The 22,175-nt window shown below is 37.4% G+C and overlaps 1 protein-coding gene across 3 annotated transcripts in view; it reads right to left on the reverse strand.

The window, feature by feature from the left end:
- Window positions 1–22,175, reverse strand: part of ESYT2 (extended synaptotagmin 2) — an 83,294-nt gene that overhangs the window by 60,003 nt on the left and 1,116 nt on the right. The gene's annotated exons all lie outside the window — the stretch shown is intronic.

The raw sequence follows: 22,175 nt of genomic DNA on the forward strand, positions 1-22,175 counted from the left end.
TTTCTGTTTTCCATCTTAAATATATTAAAATGATTAGCCTTTGCACAGCAAAATTCATGCTCAGGACTACAAATGCTGTGTGTTTGCAGTAGGAGGATTCAGCCAGGACTCTTGAAACAGTTTCCCTGAGAATCATTACAGATGATCAGCTGCATGTGCCACATCTTTCAACAGAAAAATCTGGAAGGTCCAGAAGCAGACTGAATTTAGAAAATCAGTTTTGTGAAACACAGTATTTATGTCCATAGGGTACTTCACAAAATAACATTCAGAAAGACCCATATAAATCAGTATCAACTAATCTAAAAGGGTTACAAAATAAACAGTAGAGGGTTTGACAGTAATTGTCCATGAACAAACAAACAAACAAAAAATTTTTCAAAAATCAAACATCAGAGAAATAAGGGTAGGGGAAAATATAAAACTATCCCCCTCGACACAGAGAGTACACACACACAAAGATACAGAGCTAAAGGAGGTGGGGAAGGGGCCTAGAGTTTTTGCCATGGCTCTATGATCATGATAAACCCTCAAAGAAAAATGGAAATATTGGAAAAAGTGGAAACATACTTGAAAGAAACAGCTGTAATACCAAGCAAGGTGAAGGACTGTATTTATTTATAAACTGGAACATAAGCCATTTAAGTGCTTGGACAAGACATTGGAAAGCAACGTAAACCCTTATGAAAGAAACAGTTACATGCCTTTTGAGTCAGATTTGCACCTATAAGACAAGAGTGGCTCTAGAAACACGTATTTGGTATCCCACCAAACAGTGTTCCCGAAACACTCTACCACCACAAACACTGTCATCCCACATGAGCTGCCTCTGTAGCTCAAGTCCTGTGTGGTGCCACAACAAATTACAGACAGCTGTTCAGCATGTGTTTTCCAAGGTGATCTCTGTACTCCCCACTATCCTGAGCTATCTGCTTCAGTCACTGTGAGCATCAGGGTGAAAAGTAATTTCTCCAACACAGCAATTAAACACAAAACAAGCTGGTGGTTGGAGAAATTGAAACAAACAGGTTTTCAACACCTGCAGGGTTCAGTGCTAACACAGGAAAGCTGCTACAACAGAATTCAAACACCTCAAGTAATAAAACTGAGGTTCTTTGTAAGGTATAGAAAGTTTAAGTTCCTTGCAACCTTCTGTTACCTCTGTTGCTCTTCCCTTTCTTAAAGGTCTAAAGAAAAGCCTAACATACTGAGTAGTTCAAACCTGGAATAAACAGCAATTCACATACACAGGACATTTCAGCATCCTGGTATGGCCTGAAGGACATTATTTCCTAAGATATATATTCATAGGTACCATATCTGGGAGACCAGGAAAACAACTAGCAGCACATAGGCTGTGTCTTGTAAAGTCAGGCTAAACTAGCATAAACCAGGCCTTCCTAAAATGCTGCCAAGAGCCACCACTGCCCATACACACACCCTTTGAACCTCACTAGAACCCAAATTCCACGGAGGGATCCCATATCTACCCTTTCTGCTGTGCTAAAATTAAAGCATACAGTTTATTCAAAATACAAAATGCTTTTTTTATATTTTACCAATAACTGTGTCTATATTTATCATTTAAATACAAACATGCTACTTTACTAAGATTATTTTTAAAAATGTATTATATATTAAATGCATATACAGGACTGTAATTGAGGGAGGTGTCCCTCTGTTTTCCTTCTCATTGCAGAATTCATTGGAATAGTATTTAGAAATTAACAATCTGCCAATTTTTGCTAGCAGCCCAGCAAAAGCCTGATCAGCTTATAGTTCTGGCAGCTGAGGGTTCAGAATCCATCCTTATGCAGCCCTGCAACACCACCAGAATATTTTCACCTGAATATTCTCCCCAGTTTCTATGGCAAACAATGTCTTTGGCAATGCAAAATAATGATGTATTTGCAAAAGATAAACCCGGCCTAAAAGAGGCTCCAGAGCTCTGATATGACTGAAAAAGCAACCCAAAGTAAGTGGTGCAATTCAAAAGTGAAGGATGCTGAGCCATTTCAAAGCACAGCAGTTTCATTTTTCTCATGCATAGCTTTCACTTCAACAGCTATTAAATATGCTTCACTCACAGTGGCAGTGAGACGTGTCAAGAGCTGCATTACTTTTCAGCAATTTGACTCACCAATACCAAAACTAGATAGAATTTGCTTAAGTGCTGCTATTTTTGCAGAGATGGAGCCAGCATGCCACAAAAGAAAGTTACCCAGAGACCTCCTACTTAGCAGCAGCTTGCCATAACAAAATCCTCCGGGATAGGCATTATAAGCAGCTGCTCTGGAAGAATGACAGAACAGTAGTCTGCTAGTAAGGGAACTGGGAAATCCTACTTCTAGCCTGACACTCAGCCTCTGCAGCCCCAACTGGAAGATGGAGGTTCAGCCTAGAAATTAAAAACCAACCACCATTAACTTCCAGAAGCATCCAAGCTTAATTACCTGATGAACAACATGAAAAAAAAAATCCCTTTCTCTACCAGTAAAGGTTACAGAGGTTCCTTCCAAATATCTGGAAGTATATTGGCATGGTTTTCTCTGTTATCTGGGTGCAGAATCTACCCTAAACACAGCACAGGATGTCTGCCAGAGGAAACCACATGGGTTTGCTTTGCTCAGTTCTTACCTCTTTCTGAACAGAAAACTTGAAGCCTTTAGTCCACTACTGCAGATCCATCTTCTAGCACAGCCTAATTTCAGAATTAACTTCAAGTACTCATATATTAGTAATATATATCATAACTCAGGCTTCAATACAGAGATGAAGTCAACTCTGTAGCCAAACTGCTTTATTTTCACTGCAGTTTAATATCTTGTAATTTTTCCTGGATCACCATGTTCACATTTCTTTTTCACTTTCCATCTCAAAAATGACAGCAAGTTTTCAGTGCTCCGTTTGGAGTGAGACAGGATAATAAAAATCATAATAAAAAAGTAGAAGGCATATGGGGGTATTAGGTTGCAGGAACCTTTTAATGGCTTCCACTTCTGAGGGCTCAACATCCAGAACCTCTGACAGAAGACTGATATCCTGACACAGGAAGAGATATTTTTCACATGTAACATGCCTGTTGAATACTTCTTAAAGTGAGGAAACATAAGAATTTAGGTTTAACATTTTGACTGTTTACTATCCACATTTACAATACTGTTTTTATCTATACCACTTCCTCATTCAGAAGACCAGAACTCATTATGAACTCTTAGGACAGCAGGATGCCCTTTTCCAATCTCACCTTCAACAGGCATTCACAGCAGTAACAATTATATTTTAAATGCTGATGTCCGACAGAGGGCCAGGACAAGGAAAAAAAAATAAAAAAATTAATAGCATAAGACTCTATACAAGCAAAATACCAAGAACTGGATTTATACTGACTGTGTCGTGCTCTCACACCATGTTACAGAGAAGTAGTGGAACTAAGGTTTACAAATGAAACATTTAATGACAGACTGCATTAGCACATCTCCAAATTCCCACAAGCACTGCAATTACTGGAAGCAAAGACCCAGATTTTAAATGTTTAAACTGCTAAAAAGCATAGGATGAACCATAGCTCTCAGGACTCACCAAATTTTACCACTTAAAAAGCTTGCACAGTACTCCTTTTTGACATTATTGACTTTACTCTTTTATTCCCAGGAGTACTTTCATTTCTTGTTCTCCTTCTACAAGTAAAGTCTTAATACCTTGAAATTCTAGCTTTTGGTTTTTAACATAAAATTATAAAGGCATTAGCACAATATTTTGAATTTGTCACATTTCAAAAACATGACCACTTTTGTCCTTTCAAGTCTCTAACAAATTCCTTCTCAGTTCCCTTGAGAATCCAGGCATGTTCCCACCCCAGTGCATGCCAGAGTGTTTTATTTTCTCAACAGTCAACAGAAGACAAATTTTCCTCTCTGGATTGCTAAACATTAGCTTTCAAAACAGCTTATACAACCAGTGTCACAGCACAACTTACTGTCCTTTGAACTGTCTACAGCTATGAAAAGAATTGCTGGGATCTGCCCCAGATTGTCAGCCACCCTTGTTGCTGGTATTTACAATAAAACATTGACGGTTTCTTCGCCTTTTACTCCACTGACCCACTGCCCGCTTCCCTAACCCTGCAGTCAGGAGCTCTGATCCACTGAGACTGAGGTGCTCCTGCAGCAGGGAGAGCTCATTCCTGCTGGCACTCACTCGACTACACCACTCATCTAAGGGAACCATGCAGGTGTTCTGGGAGACCTGAAATAGGCATCAGCTTTCAGGAAAGGTAAGTGTTAAGAAGCAACAACCACCTTCTGCAAGCCTCCTCTTTCTCAGGCAGATTAAATCTTCTTCCCTGTCTTTAGTCTGAAACATCTCCATGTACTGAAGCCCAACCTTTCATTCTTTTTAATGTAACCTGTAATTCACAATACATTTGAAACAAATCTATGTGAACTATGACAAGTATCATTCACTTCTAATTGGTTTGGGAATGAGCAAACTGCAAATTTGTATTTGAAAATACAAAAGAGCAAAATGGAGAACTTGGGTTGGTTTTTTTTTGGTGGTGGTATCTAAACTAAAATGCAGTATCAGGACATAAAAATTCGAGCTGGGTTAACCTGCATCCTCAGAAGTTAAATGACTGTGTAGAATACACTCAGTAGTTAGAACTTACGTCCTTATTATTTAGTACTTACACTACCAAAAAAAAAAAAAAAAAAAGAGATAGATACATATGCTGTGTATATATATATATGCACACACTTCTTTTAACTGACTCTGACCCAACACCAGCGAAAGTGTTTAACTTCTACATACTGCACTGCATCCAGTACTATCCAGTACTATCCAGCCAGAGCTTATTTCTAATATTAAAACATTTTTAAATATAATCAGAAGTCATGCAAGGTGTAACAGATATTTTTAAATCCCCATATAATTTCTAACCAAAATGCTAGAAACTCACAATGCAAGATCCAGAGAGTATAAAGAGTACAGACCAACAGTATGGCAGTTTTGTGGAACCTGTAAATAATCAGTGATTAGCTCTCTCTGAAACTATAAAACTTCGCTGACAAAGTAACAGAAAGCAGAGAATCCTAATAAAGTGAAACCAAAAAGAGCTGCAATGTTTAAATTGGGTCTCAGTTAATGTAGTGACAAATGGTAGAGAGGAAAGCCCAGGTTAACCTGACAGCATCAGGTATCGGATGCAAGCTTACATGTGTAACTCCTTCTGGTTCTTCCATTCAAGCATTTAACCAAATACTTATACCAGGTTCATATATTCAGTGTTTCTAATAATTGGGTAGACACTAAAATTTTTAAGGTTTATGAGATTTGCTCTCTCCACTCTAGAACAATTCTGTCCCCCTCAAAGGATTGTGTATCAGTACCAAATACAGAACAGTTTTATTTGTTAGAAAAAGATATGCAAAGTATGTCATACATTTCACTGGCAACACATAACACAGAAACTTCTGCACCAGGCAAGATAAAAGGTCCAGCTAACACAGCAATCAGAAGTGATAGCTAAGGAAAAATCAAAAGTAAAACAGTACTGTGGAGTTATCCTTCCCTGAATGCCCTCTCAGCTTCTGCAAAGGCTGGCTGTAACCCTTAGTAGCTGCTGGCATCCTCCAGCACCCCTTCTATCTTGAGGAATGCTTAGCCTCTACCAAAAAAAAAAAAAAAGCCAAACAAAAAAACCCCACAAGCAATTGAATTTTATGAATACTCTTCAGATAAGTTTACATAAAACAAAAATGATGCTCTAGTGTTTTAGGGCAGCCCTTAACCTCATATAGGATCATACTGAAAATGCAAGACCAATGAAATATGTAACTGGAAAATACTCTGACCACTCAATTCCAATCCCCTACAATTGCAAGACTCATTGTCCTATTTTTGTTTATAAACTCCACCTTAAAACCATGGAGTTTCCTACCACTCCTCAGTACAGAGCTGGAAGGGCAGCTCTGGTGTGTTTTGGCAGGCTGGGTTGCTAAGGAAAGACACTGAAAGCACTCTCTGCTAAATTAACTTTCTAAACTTAGGAATGCTACATCATATGTTTGAGCTACAAGGTGGAATCAAAACCCAGACTGCCTCCCCAACTAAATTAACTATTATCCTCATCCTTAAACATCAGTCTTACTGTTTTGACTCTATATGTTAACAAAAGGTACTATACAGGAAAAAAAGTCCTCAACAAATGACAAGGTAATGTTCAACATCAACAAAAATCCGCACCAAATAATATCACTTTGTTTTAAAGCAGAAAAGGTATTTCCATAATTTATTGAAAAGATTTTACAAGGATGTAAAAAGATTTTAAAATTTGCACCCACAGCTTTTAATTCTTGTATTCATAGAAATAGTGTTTGGACAGCCTATCTTCCAGCTGGAATATCTATCCCATGACTGAGCTTAGCACCTCTTATCCAAGAAGCTATTTTAGAAAAAGCAGGGTAAGTGTACTTAAATCAAACCTGCAGAAGGACAGGACACTACTGAAACTGCATCCTCTGAGGAAAAATCATGTGCTTATGCTACTGGGTTGGCACATACTGCATCTGCACAGTGGAACATCCAGCAAGTTGCAAATGTCCTGGGTTTGCGGTTTCTCTCTAGAACTGTACTGCAATTTTCATCAGAAAGTGAATTTAATACCAAAGTACACCATCCACAGCCTAGCAGATTTATGTTCATCCACAAACAGATGAACACTGCCTAGCAGACACATCAGTCTGCAACAAATTGAAGTCCACACACAGCAAAAGAAAGATGAAACCCCTCAAGTGGAATTGCAGCAAACGAGTGAGTACCCAAGGGTACACAGTACCTTTTCTCCAACACGCTACTACATTTTGTAATATTTTAGTTAAAACACAGATATTTGACAGTCCTTGATCCTCTGACTTGTGTACACAGCAACATTTGTTCAGTCACTTGTCCTGCCACACAAGTTTTTACAATTCAACAAAGCCAAGGGAAAAGAAATACTGCTAATATGTAGGAAATCTGGAGTTTAAAACAAACACTTGATCTTTAGAAAAAAAAAGAAAAACCAAAACAAACAAAACCCAAAAAATAAACAGTGATCAGGTTTCAAGAAGTTGATGTCCTCTAAGAGATCAGTAGTAAATACAAAAATACAAAATACTAAACAAAGATTAAAAGTCCAGTCAGTTTGCAATGCTCCCCTTCATCCCACCAAAATTCCTCCAGGCCCTGTTTCCAGGAAACATCTCCTGAGATTCCAGCTTCCTGCAGACACAGACACTTTCTCTCATGTTATGACTGCAAACCATCACTGATACAGTCTTCTGAAATAGCTGTCTTGAAATGCTCTGCATCAAAACATTCTCTGTTAAAGAGCTTTTCCATCTTAAAAAAAGCCAGGCAAAGTAAGGGATCATAAATTCTAAAAAACATAAATCCTCTTTCTAAATTAAGCTATTTTTAAAACAATACTGGAAACTAAACAATCCACTTTTATCCCGTGTTTTGGGAAGTTTACTATTTGGCCATATATGCATTAAATGACATTCTATTTCAATTTCTCTGCTTCTAATGTAAAGTCACTTATTTGCATATGTTTGGAGAGGAGTTCCTGTATTTTTTGAGAGAATATACTCTAGTTTTCACAGAAGCAGTTACAAAACCAACCCTTCAGTGGAAGCACAGACTGTGGACAAACTACTGTATTGGGTTCATGCCAAAGATTTTCAGTAATACCATCAGTTCACTTCCAGAATGCCCAATCAAGTGTTCAGTCAGACCTGAATGACATAACCTTGCTTCTATACACAGCCACTGCTTATGTTCAGCACCACTTGCATGAAGATGTTTTCCCCACACCTGCAACCAGCCCTTACATAAAGGCAGCTTCTGCCCTTCAAACGAATGATGGGTAGCAAGTAGCTGAGTGATTAAGATTCAGTAACTTCTTGGTCTTGGAGGAGGAATGTTCCAGCGTTAGAACTGTTGGGTGTTTGATAGACAGCATGGAGAGGTAGCAAGAGTGAAAAAAGAGCAGTTGGATACATCATCCCTTTTATAAATACAGCACAGAACTGTCACCTCTCCTATTATCATCAATGCTGAAGATAACCCTTGCATTTGGGGATCTCTTGAATATTCTTTACCCCTAGCTTAACTATTACAAACACATTATGTTCTTTCACTTCCCCGTTTAGCAGCAAAAATAACCATCATAAATCAATACCATTTTAATTAATGACAGCAGTAGGCAGTGTCACGTTTTAAAGATACAGCCTACAATTTAACCATAACATTAAGCACGTAAGAGTCTTTTAAGACTGAGCAGTTCATAACTGATACTTAAGCTCTCCATTTCTGCATTTTAATCTGCATCTACTATCCCACTTTGTGTATTTGTAAAGTCCATAGCTGGAACTGTGATAATCAGATCATACCCACTAGATCTTGGTTTAGTTCACGACAAAGGAAAGATTCTTTTTATGTCTCAGCAACCCTTTTTGCCTATACAATTTTGTTTCACAGCAATTTCAAAGATTTTCAGTTTTTAAGATTCAAATATTATTAATCAGTAGGTAATTGCAACTGATGAATTACTTTTCTCTAATTTTGCAAAATTCTTTCTTTTACATGTCCAAGAATAAACAAGTTACTCTACACCTGCTTTATCATAAATGAAGAAAAATAAGGGCTTCTGGAGAGATATATCTGACATCTTGAAAATTTTCTTATAATGAAAGTCCTCTGGAGATGTGTGTACTGACCTTAAAGATAATCTCCAACTAATTTGCAACGGTATGTTTAAATTTAAGTTCAGCAAATTCTAGCTCTAAGGGGAACCCAAACGCCTAGTGCCTAAAACACAACTTAGTAATAATTCTATACATGAAAAGAAATTTCTGTCAATTCTAGGACAACTGTCTGAACTGCCAACAACCACCTAGTCAGTCAGCTGCCTAAAATCTAGCTTTAAGAAATCTTGCCCATGGCAATGCCAATTTATTTGACTGCTCCTAAGCAGAACCTTCCTTAGGCTGAATTTCTCTTGGAAAGGTTAATGTCTGTGCCCATGCAGTGAATAATACATGCTGCCAAGTCACTGTCAGCTCTAAAACTCTCAGCAGATTTTATAACAGATGCTAGTAATTTTTTTAGAAGTTCTACCACAGAGTATTTACTACATGTATTAATTAAAATCTAACAGCTGTGGCCCAAATCATTCCTTGATAAATTTAAGCATGTAAAAAGCAGCAGTGGAGTTATGACCTCGTTACTGTACGTTCTTATTATACAGAGAAAAGGGACCTCCTGCAAAGAGCGATGTTCACCCCTTCCCATTCATCAAAGGCAGGCGGCAGGGAGAGACCTTGATCTCTGGAATGAGGTGCCTAAGTCTCATATATTAATTTCAGTTTGCTACAGGAAACATGACTGTGTGTGCTAACTGGCAATAGATTCTCTTACAGCTTTTACTGGTGATTGTGCTGAATCCCAGCCCTGTATAGCTACCAGATATTTTCAGCAGTCTAAGATCTGTACGCAGCTTTTAATCACATGTAATAACTTTCTTGCAAAAGACATCACTTGAGTTAGAAGAATGCAGTGATGACAGTTAAAATGAAACCAACCCCCTTGAGTAAAATGCCACAGTTATTTTCAGAGATCTGCATAAACAGCAGTTAATTTGCAACTATATCTTTCCAGCTCAAAAAAGTATTTTCAAGAACTTGATAAAGTCTTTTCCATGTACAACTAGCCTCTGAGAAGAAAAAAAATCCAAATATTGTATTTTTTTTCACCATCAAGGGATGTTGAAGTCAAGTCCACTGCTCTTGTTGCCATATATGATTTGCTGCATCTGATACAGTCCTGAAATACTCAATGTATTTGAGAAATCATTAGGACATGAATGCTAAGCTTGGTGACCATTTTTTAAAAATATATTGAGGACTTCTGCTTTAACTGAACAGTTTAGGATTGTATCGGATTTGTGTGGCAAGGTTTTGGGAGCAGGAAGAGGGTTAGGACCACAGGGGCAGCTTCTGTGAGAAGCTGCCAGAAGCTTTCGCTATAGAGCTATTTCCATATTTCCCTCCCAACAGAGCCAATGCCAGCCAGCTCCAGGATGGACATGCTGTTGGCCAAGGCTGAGCCCATCAGCAACATTGGCAGCACCTCTGAGATAACTTCCTTCAGAAGAAAAAATAAAATTATTGCACAGAAGTAATTCTGTCCAGGGAAGAGGGAAAACGTGAGAGAAACAATGCTGTAGACACCAAGGTCAGTGAAGGAGGGGAGGAGGTGCTCCAGATGCCAGAGCTGAGATTCCCCTGCAGTCTGTGGAGGAGGAGGAGGTAGTGAATCAGGAAGAAACTGAAGCTCAGGAAGGAGGGAGAGGTAGGGGGAAGGTGTTTCTAAGATATGTTTTACTTTTCATTATACCACTCTGATTTGATTGGTAAAAATCTCAGTTAATTTCCCCAATTCGAGTCTGTTTTGCCCATATTGGTAACTGGTGAGTTATCTCTCCCCCTGTGCTTATCTCAACCCTCAAACTTTCCATTGCATTTTTCTCCCCATTCACCTGAGGAGGGGAGTGATAGAACAACTTTGGTGGGCATTTAGCATCCAGCCAGGGTCAAACCACAACAACTGAAATTAACTTGTAAACTATGTTGGGGAAAAAAAGGGATTTCAATGTCTCATTCTCCAATGTTCTCTCCCTTGTCATTGACTAATCTGAACTGCTTCAAGTCAAGAGTTTTTTTCATTTTACTTACTCAGTGGGAGATCACAATGTAAGAGCTTTTCTTACACATTGCCTTCTCCACTGGAATATGACAGACAGGAATGTTATTTCCATGTGGCTGACAATGCAAACAACCACAGTAGCAGAAAGCAGACCTGGAGTTTGTAACTTTGCTGGAAAAAGAAACTAGAACAAATGAAAACACTCAAGACAACTGGGGTTGACAAAAAGGAAAACCATTTCCCCAAGCACTGCAAGTCTCCAGCAAGAAAGCAAATGACCTTGTAAGTTCTTAAGGCTAAAACTAAACTAGAATCTTGTGTGTTACATGGGAATCAAGAATCAGAACTTTACAGCAAAGGAAATTCCAAAGTGATTTGTCAGGGCTTAAAACCCATTAATTTTAGGACCACTGATGAACTAATCTTCTCTCTCTGGCATGTGGATACATTCTACTGCTTCCCAATAAATTGAACCTACAGTTGATCAGCTTGCTCCCTGAGGAGAGAGATGTGAATCGATGTTATTTTAGTCAAGGATAAAGGCTTTAAAGCTGCAATCACTTCCATCCCTTTAGCAGTGTCTACTTGTCACTTCAAGCACAAATAGCTCCACTTCTTACACTAAAATGTTTTACAAAATATCTGCTAAATATTCTACATCCCAAATACCAAACTCACTCGAAGTGAATGAAAATGAAAGTTTAGGTGTCTCCCACCAGAGCCAATACAGACTATCTCCCAGTATCCCATCAAGTTTTCCTATTGCCCATTTCCCAGGTAATTGTTTAAACATCATCTAAAACTGTCCATTAGTCCTCAATGGTCCTGTCTACACTTATTACCAAATAAGAACTGCCACCTACAATTGTCTGCCACTCCTGCATCATATCCAGAACACCACTGTCCAAACCCTCTCCCCAAACCCAACAGAGGTTTAAGAACTTTGTCAGATTTACTGTCACAGTGTTGTTAGTGACTAGTACAAGAGACTTCCCCACTGGCTGTGCCAGAAAACCAAAGAGATCAGCATAAAGGCAGCAGGTAGACCAGCAACAACATGTGTGCACTGGAAGCAAACCACTGAACACTGTAATATTGTTTAAAAGGACACTTTGGTGTTCATCTCTCAAATAGCAAAATTAAAGTACACATTCTTGTATGAAAACTTTATTTGTAAACTAAGCAACCTCTAAATTAAATCTACTTTCAGGCTGTCACTGGCTCTGTGTGTAATGGATTAACTTAATGAACTAAAAGGACCAAACTTCATTAGGGCTTTTCTTTTGGTAAATCAAAAGTAACAAAATGAACAGATTGGTAACATTTTGGTTATTCACTTGAATACACGAAGGATAGGACACATGGGAAAGAAATGTCAACTATAACTGCAAAACTTTCAAATCACAAAGGAACTGAAAAACAATTGTTGGCAAATATGTTTTCTGTTATTAGACATCTATGTTAAGACCTGAAAACAACACAGGCACATAATACATGCAGCATTTTAAAAAGTTTATACATAGCCAAATGTAGAAGAAAATTAATTCCCATTATAAAGACTTACATGAACATGACAGAAATAAGTGATTTTACCAAATGAATATGGACAGTTTAGACACATTCACATCAACACTGTACTCATACCTAGCACACCCTTAAGAGAAAAAAGAAACCCAAACACTTTCAAAAGCCCAAATATCTTCCCCAAAATATAAACCAAAAGATTAGCATGAACAGAGAACAAAACATTACTACAATTTAAACTAATATATTAATCTCTTTTAACACATACAAGTCAGATGACTGAAAACTGGTTTTCTGTTCCCCCCATGAAACACTCTCTTATCATTTCCTGGCTGCCATTTGATATTTAACTGGCAGAGGGTGGGTGGGTGGAAAAGCGTTCTTTTTCTAGTTCAAGTATTTTAGGAGAAAGTCATTGAGAGAGGAATACTGCTTTTAAGATATAAATTTAGTCTGCATCATAAAATTTATTACTAGACTAAGACAACATCCTAGCCACACACAAGAGAGAATTTAGCATTCTAGTTCAACAATTAGCAAGATGAATCAACAGCCTGAAGGAGGAGGGAAAACTTGCCTCAAAACAAACTACAATTTTTCAAAATTCTGGACCAGCAAGCTTGCTGCATTAGGAAATATCAACAAATGAAGAGAAAACATTTCCTAGAAGTATCATTACATTCATTATATTAACAGTCAGCTTGAAACATGCAGACAGCTCAAACAAGCTAAATACCAACTGCTCCTGAGAGTTTGCCCTGTAAGCCTGCACAAAATCTCACAGCTCAGAGCGTGTCTTCTAATATTCTCCCTGCAGAAAAAAGCCACAAGAGTTCTTGTCGAGCTTTTGGATATGAAGCTGTAAACTTATTCACTAGTCTACAGAATATGCTGTGTCAAGAAGAGCATCTGACAAAGCACAGACACAGGATTTTTTCTATCAAGCTATGCAGATCTGAAATAAGGCCTAAGAATGACATAGTACAAAGAAGCAGCAGTAATGCTTAAAATACAAAGCAAACTATGAGCTTTCTGAGCTGTGAAGTTCCATTTCAGTTCTTCCTGCAAAGTTTTTCTCCACACAATTTTTTCCAGTACGCTATTTTAAAGATCACCTACAAACTTTAAGAGCAGAAGTGTGGGTCATAACACTGCATAATTAATTCAAAACAGAGCAATCAAGGTTTTACAGCTACCGTCATGCTTCAGCATATCCTGTGTTTACTTTTAAAAATGAAACAGGAAGACACTAAATTCTTAGACATTCACTCGCTTTCTTCCCACCTTCCCACTAAGGATTGACAGTGACAAGACAATGGATTGTCAATATGTTTATTTTTACATTTGGCGTTACATCTTTCAAAATTTTCTCAGAGGAAACTATTTCAGTCTGCTTGGATAATTCACTGTCGTATCTAACTAAAGGAATGCCAACAAAGGTTATGAAAACAATAGTGTAGTCTGTACCAGACTCTCTCAACTGAAGTTTTCACATAAACAGATGCCAACAGTTATGCAATTTACATTGCAAATATAAATCTCTCAGGTAAAAGTGCTGCAACTGAACTAATGTAAACTCAATGCACGCTGCCATACGATAAGGACAGCCAAATGACAATGCAATTCTTGTCTGTCATATGACAGTTATTTTCAGCCAAGTAAAACTAGTTTCGTATTTCTAGTATAGTAACAACTTCATGGTACACAAATCCAGACTGCTTCAGCTGAAAACCGTTAGTACTGTTTCAGATTTTCAGCTCTTAAGGAGAATTTTGTAGTCACATCAGGGTGTAGCAGACAAAACTTTGTGCAATGACTCATCATATGGGAACGCTGGTCTTACAAAGCTTATTTATATAACAGGAGTTCCATTTAAAAAATAGTGTGTTTTAACGTTTGCTGCACAGAACTTTTAATACTATCTATTTAGTTGACAGGCATCCAAATGATTTAAAAGGTGTCACTGCCTCCCACAAAACACTTCTCTATAGACAACCTTTTAAATTTTTTTTTCTTGCTAGTACACTTAATATTTAAGCAAATACTTATATTTTATGCAGAAAAGATTTCTTAAAATTTGTAAGCCGTAACTGGAGACTGAGCTATTTTAAATGACAGCTTAAAACAAAAACAAAAATAAAAATTATAGAATAATTCAGGTAAGAAGTGACTTGTGGAGTTCATCCAATCCAACCACGCACTAAAAACAGGGTCAACTTTAAAGCTGAATCAAAATACTGAGAGTTTATATGCTCAGTGATTAGATATGTTGACACATCTGTTAAAATGTTATAAAAGAAGTTAGATATGCAAATTGACATTATAAACAGCTCAAATTCAAACTTTGCTTCCCCACAAATATACCTCAGCAGCATTATTTGCCACCCTTTTTCTAAGAAAAGCTTCTTTGTGCAGGCCATTTCTCCATCTCACTTTAAACCTGAGCACAGGCTTCCGCCACCCTCCTTTTGGAGGCACTGGCACTCATGTGGTCCCACAGTAAACTCATGAAACTCATCCAGCTGAACACCCAGCTTGGCAGAAAACTCACAATTAGTTGGCCAAGTAAATTCTAATGTTGGCACAAGGTGGCACTGGGAAAGTGCAGTTGGATGCAGAACATCCTTTTTGTGAGAAGTGCACATTTACTTCATTTTGAAACTGCAGAATCAGTCCCTTTACTAACCCCCCTGATCCTCTCTGCAACAAGCATACAGGAATGCAGAGCAGAGCCTACGAACAAAATTTAAATTCTCCTAAATAAGGACCAAGTGGAAAGAAGCTTTAAAATTCTCGCTGCTGCTCCAACTTTTAACTTTATCACAGGAAGCACATAGAGAGAACAAAACCAAACCAACCAACCAACAAAAACCTGTGCCATTTAAAATGAAAGGAAATAAAAACTCCACCAATGTAAAGAAGACTAAAAGACTGGTACATGAAGCTTGTTAAAGCTGTTGGGAATAAAACATTAGAAGCAGGCTGGGGATGGGGATCAAATGATGCGAAAGAAAGCTGAGGAGCACCTCTTTTCCTCCGTGTCCCAGGCGCTCTATTAATGGGATTCAAGAGGAGATGGGACACAGCTTCTCACCTGAACCCTGACATCAGGATGGAAATTATACAGGCCTTTATAAAGGAACAAGGGATCAAAAGGTATCTTGAAAAGCTGAGGTAAATGGAACAGATTTAGGAAGGCAAGGATTCCTAATTCTTGAACCTTGCTTTTGTAATGAGAGGACCCTACAAAGCAAGTTAAATCTGAACTAATGCTAGTCAATGGAGAAGCCTACTATCAGATACTTCCCTAGTTGATGGGGCAAGTTTGTACAACCTGTCTTTCCACTCCTGGCGATCCATTATTGCCAGCTAAGAAACAGAAAGAACATGGCATATGCCAGAAAAAACAAAAAAAACCAAAACAAAACAAAATAAAAAAAAAAACAAACAAACAAACAAAAAAAAACCAACAAACCAACAAATTTAAGTTAGCTATTTTCAAAAAATACACATCTTTAATTACACGATCATCTTTTCCCACCCACCCCAAGAGAACTTTATTCTTACCCAGTGAGAGGTCAAGGCCTCCTCAAAAAAAGTTAAGGCTGTCTAAGAAATGAAAGTGCAGATCCTCTTTCTTGTGATTTTACAAAAAAAAAGAAAAGCATTTAGTGCACAGCAGATGGAACCAAAGGGTCCTGGATCAGTTCATGATATCTTGGAAACTACCAAGTCTGTTAAACATAAATGTTGTTTTACCATTTCACACACTTTTAGCAAATTCTTGGTTTAATTCCTCCCTCTTGTTTCTTATCAAACATTTGCTTTCTAAACTTCACAGAACTCTCTCCTTATTCAACTGAAAAAAGTCTTACCCAGAATCAAAATGCCATATGATCTAAAAGTTATACAAATGATAAAGTGTCAGACTTCTCTAAACAATTCAGTTTCAGAATTTACTGAATTCAAAGAGTTGTTTTAAAAAAAACATTCTCCCTCTCTTCTTAGCAAAATACTGTTTCTCCACTTCTATTTACATTTGATTCTATGCGGAACACACCAGCTCGGTATATCCTTTATTTTCATTAAATGTTCACAAACAGCAGCCAAAGATAAGGATTTAATTTTCTTCTTTGAAGTGGCACAGTATTTACCCTGAATGTGCAGAAATGGCTCTACACATACTGCCTTTGAAATTCGGCTGCCCTTTCAAGCTTGGTACATAACCCTTAGAAGCTGGCCCCTGCTAGGCCACAGGAAAGCTCTGAAGCTGCTGGTGGGGTGTCCATTCTCCACTTCCTTACGAAAGGGTAGTATCAGACTTAATTTATATTGTCCAAGAGTAGAGAAAAGCAAAAAGAAAGATATCACACGTCAAACAACTCTGTATCTGAACTAGCAATGTCTCATACCAAATGTATTATTTCTCTAGTACATCCAGAAGAATCATATCCTTTTATTGATTTCCTTTTATGTACATATCAAAACATACTAAATCAGTGGTACAGATTAACTCATAATCATAACCATTAACTTCTGCTATCAGAATCTTATATACTGCTGCAAGACTGACAAACTGGTTTCAGACACTACAGAGGATATTTAGAAATTAGCGTTCTTTTAAAACTCGGTATTATTTTAAAGTTTAAAAAAAAAACAGATTCAGTACAGGCCTGTGGTCAGCATAAAATTGTTGCAAGTTCAGAAGAAGTTACGACCATTTCAGCAATTAGAAAACTAGTGATAAATTGATAAATGGGAGATAAATAATTCAGTTTATATCAAAGTTTAAGTCAAAGAACTTTATGTGAGCAGAAACAAAATGCCACCTCTTCTTTCATTTTGAAGAAAAAGAACAGGACACCAAAGAATTTAGTTACTTAGAATTTATAAAACGGGTTTTCATTACAAAAGTGCCATGAAAATGTTTTGACAATAACCCTGATTCAACTTTATTTCCCAGAGGGCTCCTCATGTTAAAAAAAAAATCTTAGAATGCATAGCCCACCAACTGTGATGTGCCAACAATCTCAAAAAGCAGTAGTAATTTAAAGTGAGAAGAATCTTGCTGAAGAGGCAAAAAAGGTTGACTGTTATCCCAGATTTATTTTTCCTTCCATAAAACCTCAGTCTGTACAGACAAGATCTTTCTGACTCCTGCATTTTCAAATACGGTTAAAGCTGGGCTAGTCCTTATATGCAAAGGCACTTAGGCATGGAAACAATACTAGCAGACCACAATGCAAAATTTAAAAATACCAAACAAGCAAACAAAAGAAACCTAAAGAGACTAGTATGCATCTTCCCTAGTTCAGACAAACTGCGTATATAAAGAACGTATCTGCAGTAGTCCCAAAACTCAGTAATCATTTTTATGTAATCATGATTTGTTAGATGAAAAAAGAATGTATTATCCACACATACTTAGAAGGCCTGTGTCATCTACATAGAGCTCAAGAGGCATACTAATACTTTTAGGCTGATGTTTTTCTTTAGTAGTTTGATACCATGTTCATAAACATCAGCTCAACATGTGGGTTTCTACCATAAATATTTTGGAAAGGCATCTTTATATATGAATCACATAGTGAAGCTCACCACATTACTACATGAGAGAAGGTGTTTTGGGACAGACATCATCTCAGCACAGCTTTAACACTCTCACCTTGACAACTCTGGGAAACAGGGAGATAGGATCAATTGTCCAATATCTTTTTTTTTTCCTTTGGTTCTCCATTTCCAAACCCATCATTTACATTTCTTCTAACTACGGGGTACTCTTAGGATGTCACTCAGGTTACCTAAATTTCAAGAAGTAATACTGAACAAATTAAACTGCTTCCTTTAAGAAGAATGCCTAACCACAAAAACACACACAACCCACAGTACACATATGTACATATTCATACACTGTGAATCAGCTAGAACAGAAGGCAGTTTAAAATGAAAAATAATCAGACAGAAGAAGGACACAGAGTTCAGCTGTTAAGTACTCACAAGTTATTACTCTATTCTTACTCACAACTCTTCACCCTTTCCAGATGCAGCCTGGCAGCCCAGAGCAATGGCCACCTATCCAGAGCAGCAACCACAACCCAAACTGATTACATCCTGCTTAACATTAAGTTACTATATATGGGAGTAATTCTTCTTACAAATCACCCCTTGGTAAGTTCCATCTAACATGCTCAACTAAGTTGGAGAAAGGATCAGAAGAATGTGTCACAGCATCTCAGTGTCTTCAAATTTCCTAAGATGTATAAAAATCCTCCTACAGTTCCTAAGCTGCAGCAATAACAGCACTAACCAAAAGTATAATGAGAAGTTAAGAGGAACATCTTTTTCTTCTATAGCAAATAAAAACATGCATTGTATAGCAGAAGTCCACCTGTTTATCAGGTTTACTGAGTACATAACAGCCATCAGCAGGGATTCTTTGAAGATTCCTGTCCTGAACTTTCTATCTAAGATCCAGTTAGCAAGTTTGAGTCTGTATCATTAAGAAATCTTCATATGAAATACACATAAGAGCATAATCACCTTAACCTTCTCTGCAAATGTCACTCCGTGCAGGTGTGATCCTGCAGTTAGAGCAACCAAACCACTTTTCTATTACAAATGCTGGCTCTGCCTTTCCAATACCAGTAAAAACCAAAGTCTTTGTTGCTCTAACCATATAATTGGACATTATCTCCTTCCACTAGGTGTAGCAGTGGTACAGCAGTTCAGTGGTGACCCACAATATTCACAATCTGCAAGAACTTCATACAGCTTCCCAAGAAAAAGGAGACCTACCAGATTTCTTTACAATAGTACTGCGAATCAGTTTAATTAAAAAGATGATGACACCTACTTAGGCAGGCTTTTTTCCTTTTTCTTGCGTACATGAGAAAATAAAACAAGAGGGAAAAAAAACCCAACAACAAACAAAACCGTAAAAATCACTCCAAACTAGAGCAGAAACTTAAGCAAGTATGTAGGACCCAAAATGCCACAGCAGACTTATAATTAATGTTTTAGCATGTCACTACTTTTACTACAATTGCATACAGTATTTCAGTTTCTGTATAATACATGCCTAAGTTTACAAAAAATTGTCTAAATCTGTTTTCAGAATCAATTCTTTAAAAATGCTAAGATTTGTTGATATTGTGGTCACCTGCTGATTGTTGACAGACTGCACACAGATACAGCTTCTGGTACCAGGCCAAACTTACATTTAATCTGGGGAAAACAAATTCAGCATGGCTTTTTATCTGTATATTCAAGAAAACAGGAGTCAAAGTTTCACTAATCAAAAAACATGTTGAACATGCTATGTTGTCAAGTTATGAAAGTGGCACTAAGCTACAAGAATCACCCGTAAAATGGAAAAATTAGATCAACTTTTTCAGCTTATCTGAGAAAGAACAAAGTAAATTTGTTATACGCCTTTGATTATTAAATTCCATTACCATTTTTAAAGTAAAAGGTAACATGACACCTGGCCTTTAAAAACTTAAGTCCTGGTTTCCTACCTTTGCTCCTCTATGTAGGGATACTTAAACTGCCACTTTCCTTATATATTTTTGTTTCTAAATTACATTCATTCCAGTATAAAATACAACTAGTGCATAAATATGCTGCAAATAAAGGGGAAATGTCTTTATCTAAAGACCTTTTCATGTCTTAAAATGTCTTTAAATAAAGACCATTTTGATCTCCAGTTCTTTCACATTTTAAGTTCTGCTGCCTAGTTTTAAATTATTTGGAAAATAATTTAAACCTCTGCTCCATCCCACCCCATATAATCCATGACATCTTTCAAATATGTAGCAGAGCTATAACTACATGTCAACAAGTCTATGAAGACAGATCTTATTTTTTTAAGGCAGTAAACACAGTATTTTTCAGCGCATACTTTTTTGCAGTTAATTCTGTGTTTACATTTTAAGTAACATAACTTCTATTCATGTTGAATTAATTCACTTTACATGCACAGCACAGAATATTCTTGCTCTATAACCACCTGCTTATGGAAGAAGAAAATCTAATACTGCCAGCAGAAAAACATTCTCCTGAAATAATCGCTTTCTTAAAAATAAATAACTCATTGCAGTATTACTGAGTACATAATATGAACCACTAAAGCAACAGATGATATCAAGGTGTGTGGGGGAAAGGGAGTCATACCTAACACACAAAGCTAAAGCCCTTCTCCAATCAAGGGCACAGAAAGATACCACATGTCATATAAATCTTTGAGATACCACGTAATTTAGTTGAAAAATGGTTTATTACACCTCAGTTTCAGTCCCAGAAGAGAACAAAGTTTCCTATATTTAAAACACAGCACTGTCCTACTCAAGCAAATTAAAGTTTATTTCCATGATCAGAAACCAAGGGAAAATACTTCAGTTTGGAGTTCACACTGAGATGGATAAAGCTGATCCCTATTAGAGAAGTCAGGTTCCATCCAGTAGCTCTTATTTCAAACAGACACATTACAGAAGCAGTACTAAGACTCATATAAACGTTAAGGACTATGACAGCAGACAATGAAGACCACTTTTGATTTAAGTGGGCCTTCAGTTTTCAGAAGTCTTCTGTTTTCCAGATTACATTTATTCTGGACGCTACTTTTATTTGAAAGAATGATGCTTCCAGAACATAGCAAATACATCAGCCGAAAGAACCAACACTGCTAAAATTTAAGAATATGGATAAAGAGGGAGAAAAAAAAACCCAAAAAAATCTACATCCATCTGCCAACTGGTGTGTGAGAAGAACACACACTTTTGGAAAACCTTGCATATTGATCAGTTGCTTTCTCACAATGCCGTAGGATATATGCAGGTACTTGCAGCCAGCACTTGATTTTTTTGATTCTGACTTCAGTCAGAAGGCCCCTTTCTAAATCTTTAGTTATTTGGACAACTCCACACAGAAATTAATGGCCATTTTATCAAAGGTAACAAATTGCAACTTCAAACACACAGCACTAAGCCTGAATATCTACGGCTTAGTTACCAGCAGATTGTTACTATATACAACTCTCCACTACAAATCTCGCTTCAATTAATTCATTTTAAATGCATCAAGTCAGAATACCTCCATTATATTGGTGTGTGATTACAGGACAAACCAAACACAACACACAGGTAATGTAAGAGCTATTTACTGCATCATCTCTGCTTCAAGAGGTGAAACCATTTAATCTTTCCTGTACACTGTACTCATTTTTATCATAATCTTCCACCAGAACTTTGGCAAAAGATAGAATAAAAGAGGAGTAAAAGACTCCTGTCTCACACCTACCCACTCTATTCTCTCCTATAACTTCCTTAGTAGAGCTAGAACAGGTCACATCACTTATTGCAATCTGATTACATGAAAACGGCTTCTTGGACTCTTTATCATCTCCGTACTGCTGGATGCAGTCACTGCAAAGAGTCTCTCGGAGAGATGTGAGTGACTTATAGGTCAGGAGCAGAGAGTAGTCAATAAAGGAATCGCACGGAAAGAATCAGCAGAAACCCTCAAGACTTCAGGTACGGGTACTAAGAGAGCAGCAAGCTCTCTGCACAGCCCATCACAGGGGAAGAGCAGGGCACAGGGAGGCCTGGATGCACACTGGTACTGGCACTAGCAGCTGGCAGCTGCATCAAAAACATCATTAATCCTCCAAAGGAGAAATTACAAAGAAAAAGTATTCTACTTTAAAGCTGGGTTTCAGCTAAAAATAGTAAGTAACGTTAGTTATGAAGACTTATTAGAAAGCCTGAAACTTTCAAAGGAAGATTTGGAGAAAGCATTTTAAAAACTCCACATCAATCCACAAATAAAGCCACCACAGCCCCTGTACCTTAGCCCTCATGTCACAGCCCTGGAACCACTCAGAAACACCACCTCACTTCTGTTTC

Source organism: Aphelocoma coerulescens, chromosome 2 (assembly GCF_041296385.1).
Source record: "Aphelocoma coerulescens isolate FSJ_1873_10779 chromosome 2, UR_Acoe_1.0, whole genome shotgun sequence".
Classification (NCBI taxonomy): Eukaryota; Metazoa; Chordata; class Aves; order Passeriformes; family Corvidae; genus Aphelocoma; species Aphelocoma coerulescens.